General features: G+C 42.6%; 1 protein-coding gene across 7 annotated transcripts in view; it reads left to right on the top strand.

Moving 5' to 3' along the window:
- The window catches only part of GRM7 (glutamate metabotropic receptor 7), a 263,150-nt gene that overhangs the window by 88,003 nt on the left and 149,291 nt on the right, over positions 1–25,856 (top strand). The gene's annotated exons all lie outside the window — the stretch shown is intronic.

Raw genomic sequence — 25,856 nt, 5'->3', positions numbered from 1 at the left:
TTTTCAGTGTGCTGGAGAACATCACCACGTGTCAGTGAGAGATGTTCCAATAGGACATAAAAATGCTGCGTCTTGTGCTTCATGAGGCTTATGGTATAGAGTTGAACCATCATAATTTTGTTGACAGAAAACCTACTTTTACAGTTTGTTTTCCTGTTCTGACTCAAAACGTAGAGCAGGCCTGCCTGGAAGGTGTGACTGCTGTGTCAGCGTGCTCATATCCTTGCCTCGGTAACTTTCTCTTCAAGGGAAAGTAGTTTTAAATTTCCCCAGAGATGACAAAACATAGGAGGACTTTGGATGGCACTTCAGGGAATACAGCTATAAATCCACGGTGAGCTAATTTGCAATGCAGAATCATTAACGTTTATAAATTGAAATACTTGAAGTAGATTCCTGTGCTACTAAGAGAAAATAAGCAGAGGATGTCATTCGGCAGTGGTGATGTATGTAAGGCCCATCTCCAGTAAAGTACACTGATGTACACTAACGTGGTGTGGAGCACTGGACACCCATTCTCATTTTAAAAGAATAGGATCTATTGTATTCCCTAAAGGAATTTGCAGATGTACCACCCTGTTACCTCCCTGGCATTGCACTGCATAAAAACAGCATAGTCCGAGCCACAATTCACTCAGGATTTCAGAATTCACTAGGCAGGTTGCTGAGTGCCTGCCAGACAGCCACAAAAGGACCAGGACAGGACAGGCTCTCCTCTGGGGCATCCCTGGGAGGTTTCCACTCTCCCTGTGGTTGCAAAGCTGGCACCACAATGAGCTGGACTTTGGCAAATTGTCTGCGTGCCCAACAGGGTGATGCACCAGCGCTGCATCTTCCTCGTAGCATCAGACGAGGGGCAAACAAGGGGAGGGCCGCACTTGAGAGAGAGAGGGGTTTTGGAGAGGAGAAATGAAATTGTTGCATTATGTTGATACCGCAGGAGGAACCAATATTTGCATAAACTCGTCTGTTCGTTTGAATGCATATTTATGTGGTGTTAAAGAAAATGGTTTTTGGATTTAATACCATAGGAAGTGACAAATACCAGTGTTCATTATAATTTAAAATTTACTTTATTTGCAAATATCCACTGTTACAAAATCATATGTGGAATGTGTTCTCTATGTCAAGGACAAAGCTCTAGCTGAATAATACTGTATCACTTTACAGACTTTCTGTAGAATTAAAAAATAATGATAGGAGCTGTTCGTGTAGTCAATACGTAATTCAACGTCCTTCATATAAAGAAAAAAGCACAAAACTGAAAGAATAACCTGCTTAAAACAGCTTTGCATGCAGGGTGATATAGGCCATGCCTACAAGATTAAGACATGAAGGTGGATAGTGCATAAACTTTCCTAGTGACACGCAGCCTGTCTCATCTGGAAATGCGAATAATCCCATCCCCATGCTGCCTTCGAGTCGAGACAGCAGCCTTGCCTTCTGAAGGTTGCACTGAATTTGTTTTGTGCCACACAGATAAAGCTAGGTGAAGTTCTAAGTGGATTTAATGCCTGCCAACTTGTTCCCTGTTATTTCAAAGCCCTGAGAAATACAAGAAGGTCCTGCTGTATATAAATGCAGAGAGCCCAAACAGGTGATGGGCAGGCCATCAGGTGAGCGCTGTAACACCGGGGGCTGGAAGGAACCTCCTGAGGAAGCAGTGAACAGCAGTGCCCTCACCAGCTGGTGGCTGTGGTGTAGTTGGCAGCTCCTCAATCTGGCTATCCAAAAATGTCAGAGTGGCCAAGGGCTTGGTCTGTGGGAGCATGCGATGAGCAGCTCTCCCTTCCCCTAGTGACAGCAAGGAAATGGGGCAGAGAGCTGGTGGTGGCCACACTGCTGCCATGCCCGGGGAGTTAACACTGTGCTTGGGGTGCTGATCAATGCTCCTGCTAGTTACAGAACTCATGCTAGAAGTGATAAAAATGCAGCAACAGCAGCAGGAAGTTTTTGCACAGGCAGAAGATGCATCCCCGTGGGAAGGTGGGGGGGAAAGGAGAGGTGTTCCAGTTCAAAGTCATGGCTTTCACCTCATTTTCCAGTTAGCTAAGAGATGCAGTATTCATCAGGAAGAGTTGTGTGACATTTAGAGCATTGTCTTGTCTAGTTTTCTGCTTAGCTTTCGGTCCCATTTGGGATTTGGATGCTGGGTGTATTACAGCTTCCTGCTTGAATCAGCTGCCAAAGCCCGTGAAAGGCTTTGCAGAAACACCGTGGCTGTGTGCAGAAAGACTTGCTGCTGCTCCACAACCCAGGAGCCCAGTATGCAAGCAGATAGCCCAGTGAAGCAGTGGCAGGACAAACTCTACAGCCTGGTGAAAGCAGGCAACACATGATGTGCTTGTTCAGCCCCGGCTGCATTACGCTTCCTGGGCCAGGACATGGAGTTACGGTGCTGGCTGCCTGCAGCTGGCGGTCTGGGGGCTTTGCTGGTGTGAATGCTGCCAGTGGTGACCCTGTCTTTGGGAGCAGAGCGGGAGCAGTGGCACCACAGAGGTCGGGGGGGCACTTCCCAGTGCCACGGCCACTTTGCACCATCCTCGTCTGCCAGGGCCAGCAGCAGCCCTGGAGCCGAGGTAATTAGTCAAAGCCTGAGACGTGCTGGCAGTAAGCAGTCATCGTTAGTTCTCAGACGGTTGCCTTGGATCTCATAATCAGTGTATTTTGGCAGAAAAAAGATTTAGTCCATAGGTACCAACGCGCTTACTATCTTTGGCCTCAAATCTGTAGAAGGCTAATTATCCTAAATTCAGTGTTTCATCCAGACTTGTTTCTGATTCAGCCAAGATCTTAGGAATTGCAAGGATGAGTAGAAAGCATTATCCATGCTCAGTTTTTAAATATGCTCTAGTATATAATGGCTTTGCTTGATCCTAGGAGTTAATAATTCTTCACAAAGTGACTTTTATTATGAGTACTTCAAGCGAGTTTGAATATGTCATTGTGGCAGGAGATGAAGATTTGAAACATGCTCTGCAGTCTGTGGGATTAATAAATTAGGGAATGCTCTAATTACAGAAAATCTAAAGGACAATTTCAGATTATTAATGAAACTACTGAACACTCGAATTTCAAAGATTAATTTATCTTTGATTTTTTTTAAGATTAATCTGTACCAGAAGGTTAATTGCTATCTGTAAAAAATATATATATTGAAGTCGTTAGCAAAGACCACTTGAATGCCTCCTCACAGATAAATGAAAGATCTGGTATACATTTATTCATCTTTTCCTCTCCCAAAATTGCCCATTTTGACAGACGAGTACCCTGGCTGCTGCTTTTGTGGAGCTGTTGGTGCTCAGCCTGCGGTCCAAGCAGAAGCGAGGATCTGCACAGCCAGGCTTCCCCTGCTGTTACCTCGCTCTTCTGCCTTTCCATAGCTCAGCTGTCCAAAGTGCCACCAGAAATAGGTATTTCCCTCAGCGAGGCTGCTTCTGAGCAGAGTTCAGGTTGTTTGCAGCCTGGACTTGCATCATACAGAGCAGCCTGTCCATAAGGGTGTGCCTTGCCTTAATCTGCAAACTGAGATCAGTCTCAATGTTCTTGTTCTCAGCCATTTCTAAGGTCTGGCAAAGGAAAATTCTGGAAAAGCACGTCTTCTTTCTACGTGTACTAAAGGCGTGGGGAAAAAAGATTAAAGCTCCTGTGCCAGAGGGCTGATACGATTATTTTATGTACTGAAGTTTCTACCACCAACATTTAGTTGTGGTGTCACATTTGTTAAAAGGCTATCACCTTGACAGAACAAAAAGGCAGAATGAACTTCAAGCCGCTCTCACGTAGGAAGCACAACACTTGCAACAGTCTCTTTATCTTCTTTTCCATTTTCTCTCTTTTCTGAGGACTGTTTTGAAATATTCATGTCTGTAATTCCTCTGTTTCTATGATCCTCGAGTGCTTCTGTTACGTAAGGTTGGGAACATCTGCATGCGGCAGGGATGGCTGAGATGCACAAGCTGCAGGGGCTGAATTAGGAACAGAATAAACATCAAAAACACTCATTACCAGGGCAAAGAAGGGACCCCTGAAATTTTGAATCCTTAACCTTAATAATTAGCTGTTTTTTTTTTTTTTTTTTTAATTTCTTTTTCCCAGCAGTATTTATCCTGAAAAGTATTTATTGAAAAGTATTTATTTTCCGTCATTCGATTTAAACGTGAATTTCTTTCTTTTTTTTTTTTTTTCCAGCTTTATATTTGGTAGTAGAAACCATGCTTGCACACATGTGTACCTATATGAGAGATTGTACTGTCACCTAACAGATTTGAAGTGTCAGTCCACCTAAATAGATGAACCATTCTGTGTGTATGTGCCATTATTATCTGTGCATTAAATGGCATGGGAGTGAACACAGTTAAAAGCCAAAAATTGCGATATCATCCTCAGTGATTCACACAGCATTTTTTTAGGCTCCTGTAGATCTGTTCAACTGCCTACTATGATCCTGAATCTGTAGTTTTGTAATGGAACTTAATTTTTGTGCTTTCTTTTAGAATCCCATTAGCACAAATTATTGCTGGATAGCATGAGAGAGTTAAATCGGTGCTGTGAGGGAGTAGTACAAACAGACGGTTTCTGAGAAGGGAAAGGAGACTATTTTGTCTGTCTCAAATAGAGTACTGATTACTATCACCAAGTAGAAACTCACGATTTTTATCATTTTACATTTTGACGTTAGTGAAACCTCTCCTTTTTTTCTTGATCCATTGAAGCACTTCCAAATGCCTTTAGAATACATATTGCAAGGAGCAGTTGCTTCACCACCCAAAAAAACACAAGGATTGAAGGAGCCCAAAAATGAGAAAGGAAGGTCAAAGGAGTTAGTGATGTCATGCTCTTGTCCTGTTGGGATTGTGAGACTGAAATCCCTGGCCTGCTAACACCAGGACAGCACCATCCCAGCAGCAGCTCTGTGACGGGGGTGCTGCAGCTGCTGCAGCAGGTACACAGCTGGGGGTTAACAGTGACACAACACGCTGTCCTGTGGGTGCCCCCACACAGCATCCACAACGTCTGAAATGTATGATTTGTGATTTCTTCATGATAGTTATCAGGGTCCAACTTCTCACAGTCACTGTTCCAATGTTCCTTTGCCTGACTCACTGCTTCAAAAGCAGCGGGCTGAGGTTTCTGTCCACCGCAGTGACTACGTATTTAGCTGAAGGAACAGCGCTTTGCAAACTGCACTCATTGAATCTCTCTCAGCTAGAAGCACAGGGGCAGAAACCTTTTGTTGTAGTGTTTCAGCCAGAGCAAAGGGTTGAGCTGAGGTGTTGGCAAACGTGTCTATGAATCCAAAGTGCAGTCCACAAGCCATCCGAAGAAGGCAGACGTTCTCAGGGCAGTGCTTGGTGTGTGGATGTGGTGCTGTCATCCAGGGACAAGCATCTTCCAGCAGGGCCACAGCCCCCAGTGCTGAGGGGGGAGTTTATTTGGTGCATTTGCCTTTGGTTATGTTAAATGATTATTCTTTGCAATGGGAGTGGCGTTTATTCATTTTCTAGTGAGCCTGGATCAAATACAGTGAAGATAAATATATAAACCACTAACAAATGCTTTCCATTTTTCTTTCTATTTTTTCAAGCATTCATGCATCTGTCTTGTTTGGTGTTCAGTGACGTTACATTAAATATGAAAACTGTTACTTTCCTTCCTATGTTTTGTCAAGTCACAAATGTTTTGGCATTTCAGAAAAAAGTTGAGAAATTTCTAATGTTGCACCAACTCATGTTGCGTGCTGCAGTCTGTCGGGTTTAATAGGTTGGATACTACAAGTGTTATCTTTAAGGTCCCTTCCAATCCAAGCTATTCTGTGATTTTTTGTATTCTGTCCTGTACTGGTGGTAAGACGGGTGGCAACATCGTTACCAAGATCTTGTGGTTTTTAGAGGTGTGAAAGCAACAGTAGCGCTATTTCTAGAGCATACAGCATTTTCATATGAAATCTTGTCAGATTAATGAAAGCACTAAAACTCCCAGTTGTTTCAGAAACTAGTGAAAATGCCTTGTATCTCCTTGGCTGCCAGTTTAACTTCCATGAACAGAGGTTTGCTTCATTTCTTGCCAACAGAAATATTACAAATAATTTACAGAAGGATTTTCTTTTAACTGTAACTGATCTAGTAGAAGATGCACTAGACTTTATCCTCTCGGGGGTTTTGGATTACAGTTCGAGTTTAATAGTATCCTGATAGTGGGAAAGAATAAGCAGCATGCACAGCAAAGCATACTTCTGCAAAGTGAATCTGCTGCTGTTGCATGCTTTGGGCTGTGCTGCTGTCTTTTCTGAGTAGCTGCTGTGAGAAGTGATGTCATTTAGAGGAGGGAACAGGTGATGTTTTTAAGGTGGTGATTGGCCTTCTGGCTTCACTCTGATATTGGCTGAAACACCTCAGTTGTCTGATTTAGATGCCGAGAAACCCTCTGGACCCCTGGTTATCAAAACTTTGTGAACTCAACCTTCATCTCTTTAGCAGCGCATCTTCCTACCTGAGACGCAGCAGATTTCCTGAGATAGTTGGCTCCGTTCCCTGTGTAGAAGTGAAGAGTGGTGAGATCTGAGTTGCCTTTTGGAAGCATCTATTTCTCTCTACTGGCTACACAGGGAATACTGGCACCAAGTAGAAGCATGAGATTAAATAATTTGTATTAAAAAGTAATCCAAGCATTGGTGTATATATATATTTGATATGTGTTTTCTCCTATCTTTTGTCATCACTCGAAAATAAATACATGGTATAGATTTATAAGGTTCTTATGATCTTGTTCAGGAAGGTCCTGAAGCTGATGGGAATTTGGAGCACATGGTTTCAATACCTAAAAATACTGCAGCATCAGGTACCTGTCTGCCCAAATAGTGTTATAATTCTGAGATGAAACTAGCAGGGGTCTGAGTAATTCTTCTTTCTCAAATAGACTCATGTAAAATCAATAAAATAGAGTTTGGGGAGAAGGAAGGAGATAAATATGACACTATGATTACCTTAGTGTCTGCTTATGTGAAATTTGAGACCGGTTCCATGCTGATACATGCAGAAACTTGCATTCTGTCCTCTTAAATGATCTCACACAGCTGGTTTCTTGGCTAAGAAGAATTTAACTATTATTGGATAGCTGTAACAGGCTGTTGTCACAGTTACAGCATAAGTCACTTTAATGATAAATATCTGCCTTTTCATGGCATTTATTGAACATTTGGAGATTGCTTTTCAAGGAACAGAATAAAATTGAAATGGGCAAGTCTTGTTACTAAAGAAATAACTGTCAGCATCCTTTAAAAATGTTACCCCAAATTTAATAAAACATTGCTTTCGCGGTTCTGAAATGTATCTTGTGGATCAGATAAAAGTAAGCGATCGGTTAAGTCTTTGTTATAGTAAAGCAGAGAAATACATCATTGAGAGATGCATTGATTTCATAGAACCATAGAATTCCAGATCATAGAATTCATAGGATCATAGATCATAGATTCTGTTCCTGAGTTGGAAGGGATCCTCAAGGATTAATGAGTCCAACTTCTGGGTCCCTAAAGGACTACCCCAAAATCAGACCCATGCATCTGAAAGCATTGTCCAAATGCTTCTTGAAGTAAAGTAAAGTTAGACAGCCTCAGGGAATGCTCCTGTATTTCGCAATGTGTGGCCCCCATGATACTGCAGTGACAAAGTTGCTTTGGTGCGGATTCATTAAGTTATTCACCCCAATTCGTTTTTCTTTTCTTTGTTCTTTGGAAGGTGGCCTGCATCTCAAGGGAAGTATGTTCCCCTTGGTAAAGACAGCAGTGTGAAGCAGAAACAGAGAAGCAACAGCCTTCATGTTCTGCATCCGTCTTCTGCTGGGAAGAGTAGAAATTTGCAACAACAGCAACAAAGGTGGTAGAGCCAGTAGGAGAAGGGAGAAAAAGTATGTTAATGAGCATTAAGAAGCTTGAGGAAAAAGTCATACTGAAGTTCAAATCTGATGTTTTGGGGATGAGTGGTAGTGGGGCAAAAGAAGATTTTGGATACACTGAGCAATAAGAGGAAGGAAGGGGTCTGTGGAAACAGCAGGACAGGTGTAACTATTAGGAGAAGAAGAGATGAAAAGCCATAAAATGAAAGTTGATAGAAGTGGCTGGGGCTGGAAAGATTGAGTCACAGCAGGAAAAAAATTCTATGAATAAGGAAGACTTGCCACAGAGAGTGGGCTAGAAAATTATATTTATTTCACAAAGGAAAAAATTAACAATTTCAGAAGCAGTACTGACTTTGATTCAGAAAACTTAAAACTTCTTGAGGATGAGATTTAAAAAAAAAAAAAAAAAAAAAAAAAAAAAAAAAAAGGACTTTGGGACTTTAGAAATAATTTTATTGCTGGAGGACAGTGAAACCAGGCTTCCTAGATGATCGCATCCGAGTGCCTTTGCTCTTCACTGCGCCTTTTTTCAGCCTCCCAGCCTACCCAGGGGGAGAACCAGGAACTGCGAAGCCTGGCTCTGTTTCACCTCCGCCTCCGGTGCCTATTCCAATGTGTGGTGTGAAGTGTCTTGTCAGTTTTCCTGAAGGAATAAAATGAATTTCACAAACACCTTCTGCAGAGGCAGCCCCCGCTGTCATTTTGACTTTCCCCATGGAAAATAGAAATATTATGATTACACTGAGATTTTCTCATGGGACATGTCTGTTTTGCAAAGTAGGATAAATTTGTTGGAACATCTTTTTGGACCAGTTCTAAATGCAGCTCTGCATCTGAAAGGTAATATATAATCTAATGCAGCAAGTTACTCCAGTTTCTGTCATTGAAATCCCGCATCCCAGGAGGAAATACAAAATATTGCCTCGTCTTGTACCTTCCATACTTCACAGTCCCTTTTCACTTCGTGCTAATGCAAAGAACAGCTTTCATAGCCATGGGGGAGTAGCAGCACATAAATAATTCTAAGATGCATCTTCCATCATGCAGCCTCCCCTGCATTCTTCATTCCTTACCCTTCCTTAAACAACAGAGGATGACAAATGGCCTGAACCCTTTGCACTCTGGGAAGATGGCACTCATGAAATGCTAGGGATATCATGGGCAGGCGAGAAATACTCTCTGGCCTGGCTCTGAAGCCATCTAAACCTTCCTTAGGCCAGCCTCCTGGTGCTGAAGAAAGATCAAGAGAAAAAAAGCTGGTATATGTACTCCATTTGGCAAAAGCACAGTAGGGACGTCATAAATTGTGATCAATGAAGAACTCTTTTCTTACATGTTCTTAGGGAATTTATTTAGCAAGACAGTGTTTGAAATACCTGGACTAGTTGTTGTAGTACAGGGTTCCATATTCAACAAGATATTTTAGCTGAGAACATGCAGTGCTGCATTTTGAGTGGTTTACACATGTAGTCAGGACTGTGAAGATACAGATATGTGTAGCAGCCTGTTGTTTCCTTTCCCTTTGGAGTTCCAATAGCCATGTTTTCAGTCAGTAAGGGATCAGAAGGCTGTCTAACTTTTCTTTCATAGTAGAGACTGTTGGCATTGTTGTAACGCTTTACCAACCTTTTTTTTTTAATTATTATTATTATTTTTTTTTTTATTATTTAAACCAAAACCTCATGCTGACAATACTGCTCCCTCTTCCAGAGCTGGCCCTGTGTGGTGTGATGCTGCGGGTGTTTCAGGCAGCAGCACCCTGTCTGACACAACAGCAGCAAACTGCTCTCTGCAAATCATGGTGCTTTGTGCTCCCTGCTCACATCATTAACAACAATGAAGACTTAGGGTGTGTTTCATTGTGTAAACTTGGAGAAGAAACAGGCTAAACTTTGGGTAAGAAATAGGCAACTCAAACATACAGAGTTTCATTGCATGAAATTTGAATCAGATCTCATGCTAACATTGAATGCTGCAGTGCATATTGAGCTGTCTCCTTACTAATGATAAATGCAACAGTTTGCTAGGTTGCTGTTTGTCTGGAAGAGCACAGGTATGACAGACCAGGCATTTGTATTCAGGATTTGTTTATAAAATAAAATGTTCTGCTTAAGGTTAGACACGTATGTTGTCTCTGCAGTCTGCTCAGTGTACATCACTTGCTGGAAAAGCTGGTGCAGTCCAGGTCCCTTGGGGGCCGCAGCTCCTCTTCTGAGCGAGCAAAGGGAGGCTGATGGGAGACTTAAATGCGCTGATGGAGCCGCTCAGAGCGGGTCATGCTGCTGCACTGCCGTGCTTAGGGCTGGGAGCAATCCTGATCTGATTTCCAAGGGGAAAATGTTCTTGGGCTTTGGTGCTGGTCTGTCCTGATGCAGCTTTGTGAAGGCAAGAGCCGTGTTCTGGTGATGATGCAATGTGAGGAACAGACACCACAATGAGAGAGCCAGGAGGTGCCAGCCCAGCTGCCAGGGTGCTCGGTGGTGCTCCTGCAGAGCTGGGGCAGGCGGCACCACACAGACCCTGGGGACATGGGGAGACACGGGACCTTTAGCAGTGTCTGTGCAGAACAAAACACGCTGCTGGTGCGGGCTCAGCTTGTGGGATGGGAGCTCGCTTCAGCCCTGCTCGTTGTCCTGGTGCCAGCATGTCCCTGCTAATGGCCTGGCTCTGATGCTGTAAGGGAAGTGGCTGTCTGGAAGAATAATTGGCGTTTTCAGGTCGCTGCCCTGCAATAGACTTTATCCAGACGCAAGAAGTCTGGAAGTTGCTATCTCAGGCTGCAATCAAGAAAATGTTCTCTTTAAGCATTGGTTAAAGAGAAATTATGATTTAATTCCCTGAATGTATTTTGTTTCTCTCGTGATTTCACTAATCCATATGTCTAATTGCCCTTTAATTAACTCTCATCTTATATCTGTGTTTTGTCCTTTTCTAGCCTAATATTTATTTTTCCTTAGGTCTCTGTTCTCTCTTTGTAAGTACCCCCAGGGCTGTCCTTTGGCCCCGAGGTGCTCTGCTGCTGCAGGAGCCGCTCAAGGACACGGCTGAAACTTGAGCAGAGAGGTGGCTGTGCCCTGCCCAGCTCAGCATCTCAGCAGCCCTCTGCCCTCTCTGCTGCTCCTGCATCAGCCCAGAGGGCCAGTAGATCTCATCGTCCTAGCTTTGCTCTCAGTCTCCCCTACCTAAGCCCCTGCACTGTGGCATCAGTGGTACAACTATGTTGGCTAAAAGGCCTTTACAAACCAAGCATGACTGAGCCAACATACTCTGAAAACTTGGCAGTAGTTAGTTATCGTTATTTCTAATGATCAGCATCAACAGGCCCACATTGAGCTGTGTCGATCAGATGTTTGTAGAAGAGATGCCTTCAGGTGGAGATCTGCATCGGCAATCAGGAAATCAACTGAGCTTGTAGTGCAGAAATCCAAAATAGAGTAGCTTTCCTGCTTGAAAAATGAAGGATTTCACTTACATGACCATGTTTTAGGAAGACTGCAGGATGAAGATGTTAAACAGCAGGAAGCTTTTTTTAGCAGATTCTCACTGACTTCATTACTGTTTATATATTTCTTTTAAAACCAATTTTATACCCAGGCAAAAGAAAGTCTAGACAGATTGTCTAAAAACTTCTGCTAGCTATAATTAAGATTATACGGCTGGTATATCACTGGTGGATAACATGTAGACTGGTTAAGAAATGACCTTCATTTCTGCAGCATATGCCTTTTGCCAAGTTTGCTTTTATTATTCTTTGTGATTGCTTTTTTCATATCTGACTATTGCAATGTCAGAAACAAATCCCACTTGAAATCTTGTATTTGGACATCTGAATCTATATAAAGGAACTGGAGCGCCTTGATTTTTTCCAAAGTACTGAGCTTTCGTGGTTTCCATTAAAATTGATTGGAGATGCAATTGCTCTGTATGCACAGAAATCAATCCAGCCTGGAACAGTTGTCTCCATGCTTTGGCCTCGGCATTCATGTAAGGTAGGAGATTGACAGCCCTGAAAGCTGAAGCTCTGGAGCTGTAGTGCAGCAACCTGGTGATGTGTCTTATCAGAGACAAAATCCCAGAAGGAGTCATGCTCCCGGAGAGTAACACTATTCACTTTGATAAATAACTCATCTCTGTTCTGAGCCTGCTGCTTTATAAAAGAAGAACATTTATTTGGAGTTTGGGATGAGATGTGCTTTGTTTGGACATTGGTTTATTAAAATTGGTCTTATTCCGCCAGCTCAAACCGAGTGATAAGAACAGAGTCCTGTTTACCTCAAGCAGGATGAATTTGAACTCGGATATTCCCAGTTTCTATTACCTCTTAGCGATTCCCTGAATGAGTTCATTTCTCCATTGTTATGCATATTCATAACAGCCAGAACTCATCTCAAACCTCCAATTGCTGTAATCAAATAACTCTTATTTATTAACATCAGGAGGGAAGACAGAGAAGCAGCATCACAAAGTCACAGCCACCGCATGGAGTACACAAGCTGTTCCTTGGAATAAACATCTTTTGAAAAAATCTCTACAGAAGCTCTCAGCCAGTATAGCCCCTCACTAGATTCTTCACACTTAGGTGCCCTATAATGCCACCACTCTGCAAGATGCACTAAAAAAGCAATTAGCACTTTTGAGTGCTTTGCAAAATTTTATTAGTCTTCTGCCTCTTGAGGCTCTGGCAAATAATGCTGTTTTACTCAAGATTTCTTTGATGCTTTTTTTTTTTTTCCGTCAGTCTTCTCCAAGAACAAATACGTGAGATGAAGTTCCAGTGCAAGTCAGCCCAGCAATTTACAATCCTATTTCTTGAGAACTTCAAAACTCATTAAAAACAACACCTCTTTTTAAAGCCATGCCGTATTCCTTCTCTGGTTCTCCCTTCTTCCATTCATTGCATTTGTCTATGTGATTCTGGAGTAAGGGCAGCAGAAACTCCAGTGTCCAAGCAGCCATTCTTTTAGCTTGACAACAAAGGAATCCTCCAGGCCATCTTAGCCATTTCCTCAGGTTTCACTGGGAAATATGGAAAACAAATGTTGTCATTCTAGAATTAACAATAAAAATTAAAAAGGCAAATAAAGCAGTCACTTGCACTGGGAGGGTCTGCACGATTGCAGTAGCTTGGCAATGTGCCACAACCTAGTTTTGCCAAAACCAGTCTGCCTCCATAGGTTCAGACTGGCATTGCATGTTAAAAAAAAAAAAAAAAAAATCGTATTTTTTAGTTGCTGTTTCCTAAGAAATTTCAATGACCTCCCTAGCACAAAAAAGAAAACACATCCTTTTTATCATTGCTCAAATTCTAGCAGGATTCAAAGCAAAACCTATGCAGTTCTTTCAGCTTCAGAAAGCCTTTCTTAACGCAGAGTACTATTGATTAAGCTTTAGTGCCATATTTTTATTAAAAAGGAGGAAGGTATCATAAACATAGGAGATAGAAGAGATGTAATTTTGATGCCATTAGTACTTACACTGCTTTTCTCTTTCACACATGAATGTGCACAGGTGTATTAGCAGCTGGGTTTGAACACAGGATTTTTCTTGCCCAGTCCGATAGCAGAAATGGTTTAAAACATCTGGTATTGAGAGTTTGTTTGAAGATGTGGCCTTTGCTCGGTTAAACAGTTGTGCTGTGATTGATCTCCATGCAAGAGGGGCTTTCCAGTTCTCTCATTTTTAACCAGCTGGTCTATATTGCGATGTTGCTTGCAATGGCAAATCCATAGCAGAAATTCGTCCCCAGGCAGGGCTTGGCCATGCTGCCAGCTGAGGCAGTGCTTGGGGAGCTGCAGGCAGCTGGGGAGCAGCAGCGCGGGGCTGGCTCAGGGCTGATGGCTGAGGTCTTGGAGGCTCCTGAAGGGATCTGCCTTCAGTTCAGCTTTCAGTTTTAAGTACCCAGCGTACGATGATGTAGATTTACAGCTTCCTTTCCTCTCTGCTCCAGAAGTAAAGACTTGAATGTAAATTAATTACAGCATCCTGTATCTCTGAGAGCTTCTCCACCGTGTAACAGGTAGGGAGTGGAGCTCCTGCAGGAGCGCCTTCCCAGACGTGCTTGTTGCATGGGACAAAGGGCGGCCGTGCTTCACAAGTGGTGTGTGTCTCAGCCTTGTCTGTGAAATCAGAGTGATACGGGCTAGAGGGAAAATGGGGAAAATTCAAACTCTTGCCTAGGTGTGTTTATTTCTGAAGCAAAGATGGTGACTGAATTCTTTTTCAAGGTTAACAAGTACACTTTATCTCCAGGCTTGTTTACTGTGGTATAGAGCCTCATCGTGTGCTGAATTACAGAGAAGAGCATTACTAGGGAATTAATCTAGTGAAAGGCTGGCCGACAGCTCAAAATATGCAAATAATAGTCCTAAAGGAAACCAAAGATTTTGCGACAAGATCAGAAAAGTGCAAAATCTTAAATATTCAAAGGCAAAGTATATGATAATGACATGATCAGACAGAGAGTCACATTATTTTAAGTAAGAGCCATACTTAGAACAGCCTGGGAGAACATCTGAGTAAATAAGTCTGCCTAAGTGAGAGAAATGAATTATCCTCTCATGTTTGGCTTTTCGTGATCCAATGTATGGACTGGGGGAAGTGGTTTTAGAACAAAGATCAGTGCTGTCATTGCATCAATACCACTTACTGTAAAGCGTTGGACACTGTGGCTGGAGATGGAAAGGTTGCTAGGCTAAATTAATTAGAGGAAAATCATGAAGACTAATTGGCAATAAGGGCTCACAGATTTGGTCATTGGCATTCTAGCATGTAGGGAAGTCTGCAGTTGTCAAAGCATATATCATACTTGGGAAAAACATCTTTCAGTTCCATGAATAACCTTCAAACTTCAATAAAAGTAGCTTTATTTATAAGGGATGCTGTGGGTCTTGGAAATAATATGTTTCCATTTGCAAATTGCAGCAGCCGACTCCAAGTCAATAAAGGTAACATGTCAGAGTGTCTCCCAGATTAACATAAAACAGAAAAGTGATTTTTTGTATCTCTTACAAATGTGTAGTTTTTAGCCTTTCTTCTTCTGTAAGAGGAGAACTAATTAGGTTGTCAAATTTAGCATCTTCTGTGGAAAGAGGGTGGGTGCCAGGCTGCCCAGCTACCCCAGCACTTCAGCAGAAAGCACAGGAGATGTAAAAGGAAGAGCAAACTGCATGTTTTCTGTGCTGCAGGTGCTTTCACGATATGCTTTCCTGCGGGTAGGGAGGGATGCAGGACCTCATGTGCAGTGGCGTAAGGCCAGCTCCTGCTCTGGAGATCAGCAGGAATAAATCCACCGTGCCTCGTTAATAAGGCTGTGCCCCACGGACATGTAATTTGGCACACCATCAGCACTCCAGGACATCAATTGATTGTGGCAAACTAGAGAAAGAGGAGATGCATTTGTTAGGGGGATGAAGAAGGAGATGATAGACGACAGCGTGCAAAGCTCTGAGTCTGATTGGATTTTACACAGAGCGGTGCATGGTATTACCGCCCATCGCTCCTTCCAGACACAGGTTCTTAAAATAGTTTAAAGAGAATTTTAGGAGAAGAGGAAGCATCATCAGAAAGGATCCTACTTGCCAAAAGCAGGGGTAACACGGAGATGCTTGAGGAAGAAAGGTGGGTGTGAGCTGGGGCTTCCCTTCTGCACCAGAGAAGTGGTGGGGCCAGGTCTGCCCAGGAGAAAGCAAGCTTGAAACAAAAGTAAATTGGACACGAAGCAGCTGAAAAAGACCAATTTAGTCGGTGAGGGAGGTTATTTAGTGATGGCCTTTCAGTGTAACTGGAGGGCTGAGCTAGCAGTCCAGCTAACTGCAGTAGTAGTGGCCTCTCTTCTGGCACTATTTCCAGGTCATCGTTAATGGGAATTTGCTTCTCCGTGGTTTTTGTTGGCTTCTTGTTCATGCTCGAACTACAACCTACAGCACAGCCATTGATCTCATGGTCATTTTAATTTGTATTGTTTGCTGTGAATATAATTCTTTAGATTTTAGCCTTTGCTCTTCTCTAGTCCATGGAAACGCGTTATTACATTTGCGTGCTGTATGAAGACAAAACGCTTCTCAGAGCTGATTCAAGTAAATCCTCTGAGATCACAGGTAACAATCCCCAGGGCTTCATCAGGGGCATTCAGGAAGAATGGTTTTATTTGTGTGCCTGTGAGGGACTACAGAAGATATACAACAATATCCAAACTCAGTTCTTTATTTTAGAAAACTCCTACCATTTTTGGTAGAACCATACTAACATGAAAGAAGGAGCACTTTGTTCCCTTCCAGTCCCACAAATATTCTTTGAATATCCTTTCAAATGTAAAGAGGGAATAATTTATACCATATGTTAGTGATTTTCCTCCCCACCATTTAAGTCGTCGGCACACCATTTGTATGTTTTTCACTTTGGGAAGCCAAAATTCTGTTTTAATTTCTTGACTTTCAGGCTGTGCCCTAAAGCTCCATCTATGTATACATGAATATCCATACGTGTAAATGACCTTGTTCATGGCCTGATGTATCAATTCCTCTCGGATGTCAATGGGTATCCCCGTACTAGAGATGGAAAAATAAGAGAGGCACTAAATGGGTTTCTCGGGACATCACAGAGACTTTGGCAGATAGAGCTTGATGCTGCTATCCCTCCCATGTTTTCTAAACCGCAGCGGCATGAGTTGGAGAAACTTAGAGCTTGTATGGTTAAGGCACCTCTTACAGATGGAATTCAACTGTCAAAACTGGCAGAACTGTACGTGCAGAAAGGGACTTGGCAGGAGGGTTTGCACGGCACAGCAGGCAGCGGTGGAGGCAGGCTGGGGGCAGTGGGGCAGGGGGCTTTGTGCTTCTGAGCACACGAGGAGCACGGAGGGGCCCCACGGGCTGCAGGAGCAGGAGCCCGGCCCCGTGCCTTCCAGCAGGTTGGTTTGCAAGAGGCTCTTACATGGTCTGGGGGCGCTTCCTCCTTGTTCAGGGCACAGCTCCAGCTCGTGGGGCCGTTTGAGAGGTTTCTAATCCTATTAGAGCTGAATGGTGAAAGTTTTCTTTTTGAGCCTTTAAACATCCTTATCAAGTTTAAATGTCTCATTGCTTTGGCAGCTGATGTTTTTCTTGAAAAATTAACTCTTCTATAAAAATGACATACTTCCAGTGAGATAAGCCATTTGATTCTGTCAGTTCATCTTCTAAGCTTCCAACCCTAAATCAAATATGTTTAAGGGGAAGCTGTTCAGTCATCATTTATGATACTATATATTACTCATTTCCGTATTATTTAAAGAAGATATTATTATGCTGTTCTCCTTTGCATAGATGCATTCTTTTATCAGTTAAATCATTTTTATGTAAACATTCAAGGAGACGTATTCTACAAGGATAAAACAAGAAAATAGATTGGCAGAAAAATGGAACTTAGTCAAATGTGGAAATGTATTAACAGGAAAGGGAGCAAGAATGAAATCTGATGAATGATTTTACTCATGAACTTGGAATTTCTACAAAGTTCTTATATAGGTAATCTCTTTTCCTATAAGTAAATCTCCCATCTCTATTGATCCAAGTCTTCCATGTTCATCAAAAAGCCCCCAGTCACTGGGACGAAACCAACACCAGGAATAACATGCTAATGGTAAAAAGATAGATATGTGATTGCTCTGGATAAATGTTTTTGTTTTTTTTTTTAACTTGTTCTGTCTGTAAACATGTTAGAGGTCAGGTATCAAGAAGGAAACACGCTACAAACCCAAACTGCCTAGGTAGGCTGGTTGTATTAGTTTGTGCTATGGTGTTGCCCCGTGAGCAGGGCTGGATGTGGTCATGGATGTCAGCCCCAAGGGGGTTGAGGCAGGAGAGGATCTCTTTAATTTGAGCACCGCTTATAACAGAAGGAGCAGGAGGATTCGAGCTACAGGAGCCTGTCCCTCCCCGAGGCTGCAGTCACCCTGCACAGCGAGAGGCGAAGCTCCTGCTGCCCTCGCTGGTGATCGTGGCAGCATCTGAATGTCATGTCACATCATTCATAAAATGTTTCTTAAGAAGCTTAGGAATTGGAAATCTCTGCAAATTACGGTATTTCTGTCCTGATGTCCTGCATGTGGACAGGATGTGCTGCAGGATGGGAACAAGCCTGGTCGGGGAGGGGATGGAGGCAATTATTCAGCCACCCACCAGCCCCCAGTGTTGTTTACAGAGACAGAATCTTCCCTGGAGGAATATGAGTTTGTGGAGATGGACCACTGCAGTGCAATTTGATTATAGAGAGCAGCTCAGTGTTTCTGATAAAATAATTAATCTAACTTTCGTCTACTTTGTGTATTCTTTGTTTCCCCAATACAACCATCCCACGTTGCTTTCAAGCTAGTGGTGTGGCTGAGAGGCTGATTAAATTGCAAAGCAGACTTTTAAATGAAAGGATCCATATCTAGCTGCACTCATTATCTGTTCCAAGAAATTAAATCTACCATAAATGATTTACTCTGAAACAAATCAAATAGACATTGGAAAGACGAAGGGCAGAGTGGCCATAAGATTGCATCTTGGTGGAAGGAAGCAGCAATTGAAGAAGCACCAGATAAAATCCAGACCTGCCGTAAGGACTCTAGCTTCCTCTCCCACAGATTGCAGCTTTGCACAGCGAGTCTCAGGGAGTGTATCCTTGTGCTTGCCTTGAATATCCTACAAGTTGTGCAGTGCTAAAGGATGCAATGTTTATCTCAAGGAATTGAAAACCTTTTATGGCCGTCTGTTGCATAAGGCACTCTAACGCTTACGTTTTAGCTGTACATAATGTTGTTCCCCTCCTCAGATTTATGTATTCATTATTCCTTCAAGGATGTGAATAAAAAAACACTCTAGAAATTCACCTTTGCTCCCGTTGAAGATAGACGTGTATAAGAGGATCAGAGTGGCAGTATTCCTCAACGAGCTGCAGTTGGAAATTACGCACAGACAGTCTGTGTCGTGACGCGTGGTGACTTGCTGTCTTCTGTTTCCCATTTTCCCTCAAAATCTGTGTGCACACAGGCATGTTCTCTCTCTCTCTCTCTCTCTCTCTCTCTCTCTCTCTCTCTGTATATATATATATATATATATATATACACACACATGTATGTGTACTTACGTGTTGCATCTGGAAGATTCTTCATCTCTGCTCATCTATGTTTGTTAACCCTCAGCAGTTAATGGCATCATTGCAAAAGCCTTGTGCCTTGGGCTCAGAGGTGAGCATGAGGAGTGGGGCTTTTGTTCCTGCCTGTCAGGGCTGCAGTGTGGGCGATGAAGGAGAGACCCAAGACATCCAAATCAGTTACACTGTGCTGTGAGATAAATCGCTGCTGTTTGGCTCTCATTAGGTTTGTCTCTCTTTTGGGAAGGGGCTGCAGAGGCAAGCAGTGGCCATCCTCGTGGCCCTGCAGCCGCACAAACACCCCAAAACCTGGATTTTTTTCTACATGAAGAATACATGGATGGTGCCTTTGGCCAAGCCCACTCTGTTCATCCCCACCCATGGCGGTGGGTGCAGGCATGGTCTGCACAGCACCTGTGTCACTGGCGTGAATGGAAGCTTTGGCTGCTTGGGTTGGAACAGAGCAAATGCCATGGGAAGGGAGACACTGACTGAAAAGTGAGCACTCATGGGCAGGAGGGGGAGCACACTGCCTAGGAGCTTGTCCCTGTGCTGCCATGGCTGATCTGCTGGGTACAGGAAACCTTTAGAAACGAGCTGCTCTATGTGAGCAGTCAGAATGCATCAGTACTTGATCAGGATTATATACCCGCTGCCCAAACGTGTGTGCTGACCACCCAGTTGGTTCAGCCTGCTGCCTGGCAGGTTTCCTAGTGCAAGTGCTTCCCTTATATTCAAAATAATAATTAAAACTGGAAGAAAAAAAAAAAAAGGCAACTTCCCCAACCTCTACTTCATGAGTTTTAAAATACCATGATGCGTGTCTTCCTGAGATCCTTGGGCTTGTTCCAATCCAACAACGATAACATTTGGTTCAATACCCAGCACTGGGGAAAGCTGAATGTTGAATCTGAAGCTCTGACGCAGATTAAATTCAGGGCTTTGGCCAAGTTTTTTTTTATGGGAGTATTCCAAAGCTGGTTGAGGTCAAAAGAAGTCAATGAAATTTTTCACTGCGCTGTTTCAGCTTCCCTGAGGGGAAAGTCAGAGCGATGTAGGTTTACTTCACATTTAGGCTTCCACATGTTCTCAGTTAATGGCCTTGAGGTCCTCCTGGAAGATGCTGTAGAGCAGTAAAGCTGTGGTTGCTAGATGGGGCTGTAAGGCACCAGGCAGAGTCAAACACAGTGGCCTGTGCAAAATCACTGCATTGTAATATGCACTGATCCTTGTCTTGTCTTGTATTTCAGGAACTACCCATATGGCTGTTTAACTTGCATTTTATTTTGAGTTTTAAGCTTTAGTTAGCCTTAATTCACACATTTATATTAAAAAAAAAAAAAAAAGTATATTATTTTTACTGTAAGTTCATTTTTCAGGCAAAGATTGCGTGAATATGGAACTTCATCTTATCTCAATGCATGTTGATGAAGAAGTTTTGATTTGCTTTGGCTGATCTTGAATGTTAAATTAGCCTGAAGGAAGACTCAAGGCAGGAAATTTCACTGCTTTTTACAGGAAAGAAGAAAAAAAAAAAAAAAGAGAGAAAGATTTGTTCCAAAAACTTTCCATATTCTTAGACCTATCTAGCTGTGTAAAGTCACGCTGTCTCCAGTAGAGAGGTTGCCGTGTTTGGGATCTGAAATAAAAACAGACAGATTGCCTGGACCGGCTAACCCAGGAATTCACGTTCATCTCATTTCAGTTCCCATTTTCAGGTATTAATTCGTATCCAAGTGGCCAAGGGGTTTCTGTAGGTGGGTGGATTTTTAAACCTCCACTTTTTCAAGCCCAGGAAAAAGGCAAGGAGGTGTTTTCTCATACAATAACTGTCTAACTCCTTAGATAGGCTTCATTGTGCTCTGGGTTTGTGAAGTCTTTGGAAAAGTCTGTCAAGGGCAGTCCTCAATTCTCTCCTTGCATGGGTGAGCCACAAGACAAGCTCCTTTCCACTCCCTTGATTTTCTAGTGGCTTTTCTTCCCTGTACTTTATGAAGAGTTTGAATTACTACCGAGGAAAAAAGAAAGGTGAAGGATGGAGGCTTCACTGTGTATTAAAAGCAGGGCTGATTTGTTGTCATTTCCTGCTGTATTGTGTGCATGTGTGTAGTTACTAATTAACAGATAAAGAGAACTGCTCAGACAACATATAAAAATGATTTAAATTTGAAAAAAATAAAAGCAGAGGATCATAAAACTTTGCTATCGTGTGTGTCTGAAAGTTTGTGAACAACTGCTGGAATTAAACTAGCAATAAAAATGACAGTGCAAGGAAACCTAAGGATTAGTCCTATGAGGCAGCCAACTCATTAACCTGAACTCAAAGCATTTAAGCACCGAGTGGTACTATTAGCTTTGGTGGACCTGCTTATCTTTTTAATGCTTTTTGCCCTCTCGGGCCTTATTATTGACACCATTCTCTGTGAAGTGAGAGCTATATCCCTAGGAGAAATCCCCATGCGTCCACTGCTCTCCGGGCCTCCTTTTCCGTGGCAGTGCTCCACGTGCTGTCCGTGTGTCTGTGTGCTCCCTGATTTTGGGGTTTTGGGCCCATGGGTGGGCGCTGGGTTGAGCCTTCTCATGTGGTGCCAGGCTGTGCTCTGCGCTTTGGTGGACCATGAGGATGGCTGCGGTCCAGTCAGCTGCTGAGTCTGGGTAAACACATTTTTTGTAGGCAAAGCTGTACCTGAGGAGTGTTCTTGTTGGGAGCTGATGAGTATTTGTTGTCTTCAGAAAAGTTCTCGGGGCACAGTTGGATTTTTGTAGCAGTAATTAAAGTACAAAATAGAAAACATACAACTCTTACCTGGAACAAAGAGTGTTCCTTATCCTGTAACCTTTTTATTACATACATATAAATATATACGTATAGCTTTGCGACTTTGCATAATCTTCCTCTGGCTGGTGTTAATTGAATTAGTCATGCTGACAGAGAACTGAAAAGATTTGCCCATGGGAATTTCTCTTCAGTTTTGAGTCAACATTTGATTCATGGGATTTTGTTCTCATTACTGACTTCTTTATTAAAATAAACAAGATTACTGACAGAGAATGCATTGTAAGTATTACAAGAAAGGACAGAAAATGCCAAGGTAAGGAAACTGAGATGAGCAGAGACGGATTAACGTTTCTGCATTGTAATAGGTGTATACGTTGTTTTGGCAAATGTATTCTTTTTCTACTGTTTGTTTGTAAATTGGTTTCTCCCCCTTGGCTTCTCTCTTCCCCAGCAGCAGAGCATTGGGTGAAGGCAGCTGATCATTCCCTCCTATTCTCCTACTGCTTTGGCTCTGCTCAGCCCCAGTTTGGTGCCACCGTTCCAGTGCTCCCCCAGTGAGGAAATGCATTTACTGGCTGCAGCCCACACGTTTGTAACAAGTCAGGATTCATGCATAAAACACCAGTTTTTTAAACTCTGGCAATTTGTTTTTCAGTATTTGTTGTGCTTCACCTCTCCAGTGTTTAGTCGCATGGCCAGCGTTGAGGGTTGTTTTGAGGAAAGCCTTTTTCTCAGTGCCTGTAAGTGCGCACGGCTCTGAACTCACAAAATGTCCATTGAATCATGAGCTGAATATCAATAACTCGGATAAAGTGCTGGAAACCAGCAGCGGGCTTCAGGCTCGTCACTCAGATCCAGTGCTTGTGAGCCCATGGCTTTATTTACTGTGACATTTTAATCTTTCTCCTGCTCTTGGAGCATGGAGAGGGAAGGGATACGCAAGGCTGGAGCAGGCTTCGGGGGATACCCCAGGGCCCATCCGCGGGAGCTGACCTTTACGATGTGCTTCGTGGTTATTTCCATCAGAGCTGTGGTAGCGAGGCTGCTGCTCTGCCAGGAGCCCTGCAGAGTGCCACTCTGCCACCGTCTTGCTGCAGCACCCCAAATTTTTCCCCTCTAAAACTGGAGAGGCTATCCCCAAGCTTGTGTGGGAGCAGGGCTGGGCCTCGCATGTACTTGGAGGAGGCTTTGAATGAGGACATGCAGTAAGCCTGGGCACCGCTGCACAGGACAGGCTCATTGCGTCTTATGCCTGCAATTTGCAGTAATTTGTTGCACTATACTGCTGTCCTACTGGGGCTGCAGCATCCCATTTGGCCCGTGCTTTGCTCAGCACGATCCCTGTGTGCACCCAGCACGTGGCATATGGGCTCCATTTACCTGCCGTCTCCTGCCTTGCTGGTCCTCAACAGGATGGAAATGTGGGCCTGGGGGAAAAATACAGCTGCAAAAACAATTGCTTCTGCACATTGTGTGCTCTAGGGTAACAGCTGGATTATTGGTATGTGTTTTGCTTTTCTTTTTTTTTTTAAAAGTGGATATAATTCAACTAGGTTAACCAAAGTTTTTTTTACACTTCTTAAACTCTGATTTAAAGCATGGACCTGAACTTTTGGGGAAGCGGCAGGCAGATGAGGCTGCTATTAAATTTTAGGTAAAGAAGGAATAAGACAGCAAGAAGAGAGAACAAGAGGTCTGTCATTTTGCAAGATTAATTTATGACAATTAGAAGGTAACAGAATAATAAGAAGAAAGCTTGAAATTATTTTGATGCATCTCTTGTCCTATCTTACCATGTTTACTTCTTGCCATAAACTGATAAACATTGACAGGGGCTGAAGGAGAGCTTCTGTCTCCTCCTTCCCTTAGGTCATGGATGGCTGTCTCCGTAGATTGAGGCTCCTCAGTGTCATATTAGGGTAAAATCGTAGGATTTATGACTCAAATGAAATAATAAACCTATAATTGTTGTATACCTCTGGAAAGAAAAGGTAGCTCTGTGAATTTGGCTTACAAATTGGACAAGCTTGGAACATTTGTTCACAGTTGATTTTTATAGTTTCTGAGAGGCATGATAACCAAGCAAACTATATACATTTACATTTTATAGTTTCATAAAATAGTGGAAAGCAGCATGTGTGTTCTGTACTAGGAATATTATTATGTAGGTCAACTAGGATCTGGATCTGTTATCACAAGTGACATTGCTGAAGAAAAATCAATGGAAAATAGAAGGAGCCTTGAATACGAATATTATAGGTACCGACTGTTTAATCCAGAAACAATTCTCTTGGCACTGCTCAGCACTATACTTTCCCTACCTCACCCACCAAATAATAGTAGTAAAAATACCAACTGTTGTTCACCTGAAACAAATAGACGTGTTAAAATAGAAAAAAAAAAAATAATAACTGCTATAATGCTGATAATTTACAGGAAATTCAGTGTGATTATTATTATTATATATATTTTATTTTTTTTTTTAGATTATGTCTTATTTTGCCTGGGTGGTTGGGCTTGGAGGTTCTCTGAAGCCTTTGCAAAATAATCTACCTTTTCTGAAACCAGTCAAGAAATGGGGGAAATGATTGAGCCCCGAAAGGTCCTGATACCTGCTCTCCCTTGAGTCAGGGGCCAAAGCTGGGGACAGGCAATCTTGGGAGGTGCTCTCAGGACAATAGGAGGGTTCCTTGGATTTCACATGGAAAATATGGAGTAGCTGTTTTGCCATATAAGATATGCTAACATCTGACAAAAACAGGTTATTTAAAGATAAAATAATAAAGAAAATGACTGAAACATTAAAGAAGTTACCTAGATCTGTTCAATCTTTCTGCATGTCTTGTTGTGGATCCAGTGAGTGCTGGCATGCTCTGCTGCCCCTGTGCTGGGTCTCCATCATCTGTTCCTCAGGCAGGAGAAGGTGGGCTCCCGTCCCTTGTACGCAGGGATTTGGGCATTGGGTGATTGTCTCAGGTGTGGATTGGTAGGTGGATCAGATATTTTGGATGGATTTAGAGACAGGATAATGACATGTTTCTAGAACTAGATTTCAGGTGCAAATACCAAGAGTATTTAACACAGTAAGTTTTAACCATATTGGAAAACTGAAATCTTTTGAGTTCTATTAACTACTGTCTTTTGTTTTTAAAGAGAGATTCCTTTAAAAATTAGTTTGTGTAGATGTTACTGTTTCTTACATGAATATTTTTCATGTTAAATTATCCATTCGATAAAAACTGTTCCATAGTTTCATCAATGTGAAGGAAGCACTAATAAATTTAAAATTACAGAGAAGAGCTTTCTGTGGAACTTTGAGACTGGTTTTTGGCAAAGTCATGACTGGCTTTTAACACATTAAACTGTGCTGTTGTGTTTTTTTTTGTTTGTTTTTAATTTAAAAAAAGGTTCTAGTGAGCACCAAGCTGTAAGCCTTGTATTTGCCTTCTGTGGGGTCAGCGTGGTGAGACTGTACCCCAGTGTGCTGGCTGCAGAGCCACGCGGCCCTTCAGGTGCTCTCAGCTCCATCCCGGTGGTGACTCACGAATCTGAAAGCTCAACTAACTCATTTTTAGGATGACTGTGACTGACAATTATAAAGTTTATAACAAATTCAATGACAGCTTAAATGTTTGCAGTATCTTGGTTGAAATGTCACCTCCTGCATGTTAATAGGATACCAGGCATTACAGAGCCTCCTTTGTGCAACAGGTGCTCTGCATTGTCCCCCTGTGAGCATCCAGAAACCTTCATTCGTGTGCACATCTCAGAAATTGGTTTGGCTCTGCTGATCACGTCTCTAAACATGTAATTGCAGAACAAATGTACTGACCAGGGGAAGATTACTGTAATCTCATAAATCTTCACAAACTAATCTCTAAGTGAAGACAGCTTCTGTCAGGACAGCTGAATAGCTATGTCTAAAAAAGGCAGAGTAAAGTTGTGTGGAATAATTAATCACGGCCTTGATTACAGAAGCTTTCTTCTCTTACTCTCCATGTCTGATGGACATCTTCATGAACTGTCTGAGATGAGGTGACTTCTGCTTCAAAAGTGAGCTTGGAATTGA

The sequence above is a fragment of the Aythya ferina genome (assembly GCF_964211825.1).
Source record: "Aythya ferina genome assembly, chromosome: 10".
Classification (NCBI taxonomy): domain Eukaryota; kingdom Metazoa; phylum Chordata; class Aves; order Anseriformes; family Anatidae; genus Aythya; species Aythya ferina.
Note: the sequence above shows the minus strand (reverse complement) of the source record. Positions and strands in the feature narration are given on the sequence as shown.